This window comes from Oncorhynchus mykiss, chromosome Y, assembly GCF_013265735.2.
Source record: "Oncorhynchus mykiss isolate Arlee chromosome Y, USDA_OmykA_1.1, whole genome shotgun sequence".
In the NCBI taxonomy this organism is placed as follows: domain Eukaryota; kingdom Metazoa; phylum Chordata; class Actinopteri; order Salmoniformes; family Salmonidae; genus Oncorhynchus; species Oncorhynchus mykiss.
This window is the reverse complement of record NC_048593.1, coordinates 23,794,863-23,804,530: the sequence shown is the minus strand read 5'-3', so window position 1 is coordinate 23,804,530 and position 9,668 is coordinate 23,794,863.

The following is a 9,668-nucleotide window of genomic DNA, read 5'->3' as shown; positions in this document are numbered from 1 at the left end:
CGCGCATCCTGCAAAGGCAGAGGTGGTGCTAACATTTATGATAGCTAATTTCAATTTACAAAAAAAACCCAGACGTTTTTGTCTTTTGAGCTTCTAGTCATGAAATCTATGCAGCCTACTCAATCACTTTTTATAGCTGCTGTTTACAGGCCTCCTGGGCCATATACAGCGTTCCTCATTGAGATCCCTGAATTCCTATCGGACCTTGTAGTCATAGCAGATAAAATTCAAATTTTTGGTGACTTTAATATTCACATGGAAAAGTCCACAGACCCAATCCAAAAGGCTTTCGGAGCCATCATCAACTCAGTGGGTTTTGTCCAACATGTCTCTGGACCTACTCACTGCCACAGTCATACTCTGGACCTAGTTTTGTCCCGTGGAATAAATGTTGTGGATCTTAATGCTTTTCCTCATAATCCTGGACTATCGGACCACCATTTTTTATGTTTGCAATCGCAACAAATAATCTGCTCAGACTCCAACCAAGGATCCTCAAAAGTCGTGCTATAAATTCTTGGACAACCCAAAGATTCCTAGATGCCCTTCCAGACTCCCTCCGGACGTCAGAGTACAAAAATCAGTTAACCATCTAACCGAGGAACTCAATTTAACCTTGCACATTACCCTAGATGCAGTCGCACCCCAAAAAAATATATATATTTGTCATAAGAAACTAGCTCCCTGGTATACAGAAAATACCCGCGCTCTGAAGCAAGCTTCCAGAAAATTGGAACGGAAATGGCGCCACACCAAACAGGAAGTCTTCCAACTAGCTCTTCCATGCCGTCCCTAAGAGGGGTTGAGTCACTGACGTGATCTGTCTGGGTTGGCACCCCCCTTGGGTTGTGCCGTGGCGGAGATCTGTGTGGGCTATACTCGGCCTTGTCTCAGGGTGGTAAGTTGGTGGTTGAAGATATCCCTCTAGTGGTGTGGGGGCTGTGCTTTGGAAAAGTGGGTGGGGTTATATCCTGCCTGTTTGGCCCTGTCCGGGGGTATCGTCGTATGGGACCACAGTGTCTCCTGACATCTCCTGTCTCCTGTCCTTCAGTATTTATGCTGCAGTAGTTTGTGTCAGGGGGCTAGGGTCAGTCTGTTATATCTGGAGTATTTCGCCTGTCTTGTCCTGTGTCCTGTGTGAATTTAAGTATGCTATTCCTTTCTTTCTCGGAGGACCTGAGCCCTAGGACAATGCCTCAGGACTACCTGGCCTGATGACTCCTTGCTGTCCCCAGTCCACCTGGCTGTGTTGCTGCTCCAGTTTCAACTGTTCTGCCTGCGGCTATGGAACCCTGACCTGTTCGCCGGGCGTGCGCCTTGTCCCAGACCTGTTGTTTTCAACACTCTAGAGACAGCAGGAGCGGTAGAGATACTCTGAATGATCTGCTATGAAAAGCCAACTGACATTTACTCCTGAGGTGCTGACCTGTTGCACCCTCGACAACCACTGTGATTATTATTATTTGACCCTGTTGGTCATCTATGAATATTTGAACATCTTGGCCCTGTTCTGTTATAATCTCCACCCGGCACAGCCAGAAGAAGACTGGCCACCCCTCATAGCCTGGTCCCTCTCTAGGTTTCTTCCTAGGTTCTGGCCTTTCTAGGGAGTTTTTCCTAGCCACCGTGCTCCTTCACCTGCATTGCTTGCTGTTTGGGGTTTTAGGCTGGGTTTCTGTACAGCACTTTGAGATATCAGCTGATGTAAGAAGCGCTTTATAAAATACGTTTGAAATCTCAGTGCTAGAGGTGTCACTACAGACCCTGGTTTGATTCCAGGCTGTATCACAACCAGCAGTGATTGGGAGTCCCATGGGGCGGCGCAATATTGGCCCAGCATCGTCTGGGTTTGGCTGGGGTAGTCCGTCATCGTAAATAAGAATTTGTTAGTAACTGACTTGCCTAGTTCGTTTTTTAAATGTTCTTTAAAGGCCAGCATCCCGGAGTCGCCTCTTCACTGTTGACGTTAAGACTGGTGTTTTGCGGGTACTATTTAATTGTGAGGAGTCTGTTTCTCAAACTTGACACTCTAATGTACTTGTCCTCTTGCTCAGCACCGGGGCCTCCCACTCTTTCTATTATGGTTAGAGCCAGTTTGCGCTGTTCTGTGAAGGGAGTGGTACACAGCGTTGTACGAGATCTTCAGTTTCTTGTCAATTTCTCGCATGGAATAGCCTTAATTTCTCAGAACAAGATTAGACTGACGAGTTTCAGAAGAAAGGGCTTTGTTTCTGGCCATTTTCAGCCTATAATCAAACCCACAAATGCTGATGCTCCGGATACTCAACTAGTCTAAAGAAGGCCAGTTTTATTGCTAATTTAAAATCAGCACAACAGTGTTCAGCTGTGCTAACATAATTGCAAATGTTTTATAACGATGAAGTAGCTTTTTAAAATGATAAACTTGGATTAGCTAACACAACGTACCGTTGGAACACAGGAGTGATGGTTGCTGGTAATGGGCCTTTGTACACCTATGTAGATATTCCATAAACAAATCGGCCATTTCCAGCTACAATAGTAATTTCAAATAAAATAAAATGTTATTAGTCACATGCGACGAATACAACAGGTATTTCCCCTTACAATGAAATGCTTACTTACGAGCCCCTAACCAACAGTGCAGTTTAAAAAAAAATACAGATAAGAATAAGAGATACAAGTAACAATAAATTAAAGAGCAGCAGTAAAAAAATAACAACATATACAAGGGGGTGCCGGTACAGAGTCAAGTGACTATGCATAGATGACAACAGAGAGTGGCAGGGGTGTGGAGAGGGGGGGAGCAATGCAAATAGTCTGGGTTATGGCTTGGGGGTAGAAGCTATTTAGGAGGCTCTTAGACCAAGACTTTGTGCTCCGGTACCGCTTGCAGTGTGGTAGCAGAGAGAACACTATGACTAGGTTGGCTAGTGTCTGACAATTTTTAGGGCCTTCCTCTGACACCGCCTGGTATAGAGGCCCTGGGTGGCAGGGAGCTTGGCCCCAGTGATGTCCTGGGCCGTTCGCACTACCCTCTGTAGTGCCTTGCGGTCGGAGGCCAAGCAGTTGCCATACCAGGCAGTGATGCAACCCGTCAGGATGCTCTAGATAGTGCAACAGTAGAACCTTTTGAGGATCTGAGGACCCATGCCAAATCTTTTCAGTCTGCTGAGGGGGAATAGGTTTTGTCGTGCCCGCTTCACAACTGTCTTGGTGTGCTTGGACCATGTTAGTTTGTTGGTGATGTGGACACCAAGGAACTTGAAGCTCTCAACCTGCTCCACTGCAGCCCCGTCGATGAGAATGGGGCTGCCTGTATTCCACAATCATCTTCTTTGTCTTGATCACGTTGAGGGAGAGGTTGTTGTCCTGGCACCACACGGCTAGGTCTCTGACCTCCTCCCTATAGGCTGTCTCGTTGTTGTCGGTGATCAGGCCTGCCACTGTTGTGTCATCAGCAAATTTAATGGTGTTGGATTCGTGCCTGGCTGTGCAGTCATGAGTGAACAGCAAGTACAGGGGGTGGCTGAGCACGCACCCCTGAGGGGCCCCTGTGTTGTGGATCAGCGTGGCGGATGTGTTGTTACCTACCCTTACCACCTGGTGGCAGCCCATCAGGAAGTCCAGGATCCTGTTGCAGAGGGAGGTGTCCCAGGTTCCTTAGCTTATTGATGAGCTTTGAGGGCACTATGGTGTTGAACGTTGAGCTATAGTTAATGAATAGCATTCTCACATCGGTATTCCTTTTGTCCAGGTGGAAAAGGGTAGCGTGGAGTGCAATAGAAATTGCATCATCTGTGGATCTGTTGGGGCGGTATGCAAATTGGAATGGGTCTAGGGTTTCTGGGATGATGGTGTTGATGTGAGCCATGACCAGACTTTCAAAGCACTTCATGGCTACAGACATGAGTACTACGGGTCAGTAGTCATTTATGCAAGTTACTTTAGTGTTCTTGGGCACAGGCATTATGGTGGTCTGCTTAAAACATGTTGGTATTACAGATTCGGACAGGGAGAGCTTGAAAATGTCAGTGAAGACACTTGCTAGTTGGTCAGCGTATGCTCGCAGTACACGTCCAGGTAATTCGTCTGGCCCTGTGGTCTTGTGAATGTTGACCTGTTTAAAAGGTCTTACTCATATCGGCTGCGGAGAGCGTGATCACACAGTCTTCCTGTACAGCTGGTGCTCTCATGCATGTTTCAGTGTTATTTGCCTTGAAGCGAGCATAGAAGTAGTTTAGCTCATCTGGTAGGCTCGTGTCACTGGGCTTCTCTCGGCGGTGCCTCCCTTTGTAGTCTGTAATGGTTTGCAAGCCCTGCCACATCCGACGAGCATCAGAGCCGGTGTAGTACGACTCGATCTTCGTCCTGTATTGACGCTTTGCCTGTTTGATGCTTCATCGGAGGGCATAGCCGGATTTCTTGTAAGCTTCTGGGTCAGAGTCCCGCTCCTTGAAAGCGGCAGCTCTAGCCTTTAGCTCAGTACGGATGTGGCCTGTAATCCATGGCTTCTGGTTGGGGTATGTACGTACGGTCACTGTGGGGACGACGTCATCGATGCACTTATTGATGAAGCCAATGACAGATGTGGTGTACTCCTCAATGACATTGGAGGAATCCTGGAACATATTTTAGTCTGTGCTAGCAAAACAGTCATGTAGCTTAGCATCTGCTTAATCTGACCACTTTTTTATTGATCTAGTCACTGGTGCTTTCTGCTTTAATTTTTGCTTGTAAGCAGGAATCAGGAGGATGGAATTATGGTCAGATTTGCCAAATGGAGAGCGAGGGAGAGCTTTGTATGCGTCTCTGTGTGTGAGGTATAGGTGGTCCAGAGTTCTTTTCCCTCTGGTTGCACATTTAACATGCTGATAGGAATTTGGTAAAACTGATTTAAGTTCCTCTGCATTAAAGTCCCCGGCTACAAGTAGCGCCACCTCTGGGTGAGCGTTTTCTTGTTTGCTTATGGTGGAATACAACTCATTCAATGCTATTTTAGTGCCAACCTCTGAGGTGGTATGTAAACAGCTATGAAGAATACAGATGAGAACTCTCTCGGTAGGTAGTGTGGTCTTCAGCGTGTCATGATATACTCAACCTCAGGCGAGCAATAGCTCGAGACTTCCTTAGATAGTGCACCAGCTGTTATTTACAAAAAGACATAGTCCACCACCTCTTGTCTTACCAGACGCCACGGTTCTATCCTGCCGGTAAATCGTATATGTTGTTATTGTCGTCGTTCAGCCACGACTCCGTGAAGCATAAGATGTTACTGTTTTTAATGTCCCGTTGGTTTAATCTTTTCCATAACTCTGCGATTTTATTGTCCAAAGATTGCACGTTTGCTAGCAGAATTGAGGGAAGTGGGGGTTTATTCAATCGCCTTCAAATTCTCAGAAGGCAGCCCGCTCTCCAGCCTCTCTTTCGCTACCTCCTCTTCACGCAGATCATGGGAGTCGGGGGCTGTTCCCGAGGGAGCCATTTATCCTCAGTCTCGGGCTTGTCAGAGTCGTGAAAGAAGAAAAAGATTCTGCTAGTCTGTGGTGAGTAATTGCAGTCCTGATGTCTAGAAGTTAACAATGTTAACAATGTGTACACTGTATTTCTGATCAATGTTATTTCTGATGTTATTTTAAATGGACAAAAAAATGGTGTGCTTTTCTTTTAAAAACAAGGGCATTTCTAAGTAACCCCAAACTTTTGAACGGTAGTGTGTGTGTGTGTGTGTGTGTGTGTGTGTGTGTATACATAGTCAGTTAACCTCTTACATACTCTAACATTGAAATCTGGAATATACACCCAAGCCCCCAACCTACCACTGACTGGATCCTTTGATCCATCTGTTTATGTCCTTAAAAACAAATACAACCGATTATCTATATACACTGCTCAAAAAAATGAAGAGAACACTAAAATAACACATCCTAGATCTGAATGAATGAAATATTCTTATTAAATACTTTTTTCTTTACATAGTTGAATATGCTGACAACAAATTCACACAAAAATTATCAATGGAAATCAAATTTATCCACCCATGGAGGTCTGGATTTGGAGTCACACTCAAAATTAAAGTGGAAAACCACACTACAGGCTGATCCAACTTTGATGTAATGTCCTTAAAACAAGTCAAAATGAGGCTCAGTAGTGTGTGTGGCCTCCACGTGCCTGTATGACCTCCCTACAATGCCTGGGCATGCTCCTGATGAGGTGGCGGACCTGGTCCTCCCAGACCTGGACTAAAGCATCCGCCAACTCCTGGGCAGTCTGTGGTGCAACAGCTGGACAGTTGGTGGATGGAGCGAGACATGATGTCCCAGATGTGCTCAATTGGATTCAGGTCTGGGGAACGGGCGGGCCAGTCCATAGCATCAATGCCTTCCTCTTGCAGGAACTGCTGACACACTCCAGCCACATGAGGTCTAGCATTGTCTTGCATTAGGAGGAACCCAGGGCCAACCGCACCAGCATATGGTCTCACAAGGGGTCTGAGGATCATGGCGAATTTGCCAATATTGGTGTTCTCTGGCAAATGCCAAACGTCCTGCACGGTGTTGGGCTGTAAGCACAACCCCCACCTGTGGACGTCGGGCCCTCATACCACCCTCATGGAGTGTTTCTGACCGTTTGAGCAGACACATGCACATTTGTGGCCTGCTGGAGGTCATTTTGCAGGGCTCTGGCAGTGCTCCTCCTGCTCCTCCTTGCACAAAGGCGGAGGTAGCGGTCCTGCTGCTGGGTTGTTGCCCTCCTACGGCCTCCTCCACGTCTCCTGATGTACTGGCTTGTCTCCTGGTAGCGCCTCCATGCTCTGGACACTACGCTGACAGACACAGCAAACCTTCTTGCCACAGCTTGCATTGATGTGCCATCCTGGATGAGCTGCACTACCTGAGCCACTTGTGTGGGTTGTAAGACTCCGTCTCATGCTACCACTAGAGCATTCAAGCCAGCATTCAAAAGTGACCAAAACATCAGCCAGGAAGCATAGGAACTGAGAAGTGGTGTGTGGTCACCACCTGCAGAACCACTCCTTTATTGGGGGTGTCTTGCTAATTGCCTATAATTTCCACCTGTTGTCTATTCCATTTGCACAACAGCATGTGAAATTTATTGTCAATCAGTGTTGCTTCCTAAGTGGACAGTTTGCTTTCACAGAAGTGTGATTGACTTGGAGTTACATTGTGTTGTTTAAGTGTTCCCTTTATTTTTTTGAGCAGTGTATAAATAAACACACACACATGGGCTACTAAGAGAAGGAACCGCATGCAAGTACGCTAGTAAAACAGGATCTGACATCCATCTTGAATAACACCACTGTTCTTTCTCTCTCCTCTTTTTAAATTTCTGAGCAGCCATGGCTGAATGTCACTAAAGAGGAGAGAGAGGAAAACTGAGGAAGAAGGGATACAAAGAGGAATCTCACAGCTCCACTAGTAGGTTCGTCCATGTCGCTTCTCTAATCCCTCTCTCCACTCCTCCATGTAGATGAACTCCACATGCACGCATAACTCAGGAAGCTCTGTTGAAAGAATCATCCACTTGCCTCACAGAATACGGAATATTAGGGTTGTAAAATAAATACATAATTGTAAAAGAGCACCATCAACTGGGGGTGGACTCAGATAGAGGTGCCAGTTTAGATATAGGTAGAATTGTCCTAGCACCCCAGTGAAGACGTAAGTGACCAGTAGGAGACAGGGATACAATACACACTTTATTACCACACACCAAACAGACACACACACAGCACACAGGAAGAGGGGATTAATAGAAGTGTAAGTGATAGTGGTTGTGTGGTCAAAGATGCACTAAACACCGGTCAGGAAGTCCAGAGGCTGGATTGTCTATATGAACATTTCCAGATGTCAAATAAAATTTTATTGGTCACATACACATGGTTAGTAGATGTTAATGCGAGTGTAGTGAAATGCTTGTGCTTCTAGTTCCGACCATGCAGTAATATCTAACAAGTAATCTAACAATTTCACAACAACAAATGAATGAATAAGAATATGTACATATTATGGATGAGTGATGGCCAAACGGCATAGGCAAGATGCAGTAGATGGTATAGAGTACAGTATATACATATGAGATGAGTAATGTAGGGTATGTAAATATCATATATGTTTACATACCCAACTCCACATGTGAGTTGATGTGGAGAACAGGAGTTTACAGAGGTTGTCTCAACCTGCCCTCCTGGAAACAACTAAAGAGTTGAGGGACAGACTGGGGTCTCCAACCCCAGACTAGGCCACTGATTGGCTGACCCGGTCATGTGATTCTGGTTACCCTTAGCAACACAATGTTCCAGGAGAGGGCCCTCTCTTATCCTCTCTGAGACAAAACTCTTAAGACCGGTATTACCCTGCAGAGGTAGTGCGTGGGATGGGCTTTCCATTGTTTAAAGACACTGCCCCTCAACTTTAGAGGTGTGAAAGTTGAGGGGCAGCTTTTTCAGTTCTGCCCACATATTGTCTATAGGATTGAGGTCAGGGCTTTGTGATGGCCACTCTAATACCTTGACTTTGTTGTCTTTAAGCCATTTTGCCACAACTTTGGAAGTATGCTTGGGGTCATTGTCCATTTGTAAGACCCATTTGCGACCAAGCTTTAACTTCCTGACTGATGTCTTGAGATGTTGCTTCAATACATCCAAAGAATTTTCCTACCTCATGATGCTATCTATTTTGTGAAGTGCACCAGTCCCTCCTACAGCAAAGCACCCCCATAACATGATGCTGCCACCCCCGTTCTTCACGGTTGGGATGGTGTTCTTCGGCTTGCAAGCCTTTTGTTTCATCAGACCAGAGGACATTTCACCAGAAAGTGCAATATTTGTCCCCATGTGCAGTTGCAAACAATAGTCAGACTTTTTTTATTGGGGTTTTGGAGCAGTGGCTTCTTCCATGCTGAGCGGCCTTTCAGGTTATGTCGATATAGGACTTGTTTTACTGGGGATATAGATACTTTTGCAACTGTTTCCTCCAGCATCTTCACAAGGTCCTTTGCTGTTGTTCTGGGATTGATTTGCACTTTTCGCACCAAAGTACGTTCATCTCTAGGAGACAGAATGCGTCTTTTTCCTGAGTGTTATGACGGCTGCGTGTTCCCATGGTGTTTATAGTTGCGTACTACTGTTTGTACAGATGAATGTGGTACCTTCAGGCATTCGGAAATTGCTCCCAAGGATGAATCAGACTTGTGGAGGTCTCCAATTTTTTTTCTGAGGTCTTGGCTGATTTCTTTGGATTTTCCATGATGTCAAGCAAAGAGGCACTGAGTTTGAAGGTTGGCCTTGAAATACATCTACAGTTACACCTCCAATTGACTCAAATGATGTCAATAAGCCTATCAGAAGCTTCTAAAGCCATGACATAATTTTCTGGAATTTTCCAAGCTGTTTAAAGGCACAGTCAACTTAGTGTATATAAACTTCTGACCCACTGAAATTGTGATACAGTGAATTATAAGTGAAATAATCTGTCTGTAAACAATTGTTGGGAAAATTACTTGTGTCATGCACAAAGCAGATGTCCTAACCAACTTGCTAAAACTATAGTTAGTTAACAAGACATTTGTGGAGTGGTTTAAAAACAAGCTTTAATGACTCAAACCTAAGTGTATGTAAACTAACAAATTCAACTCACATACCCAGCAGCGCAACACCACCACTAAAA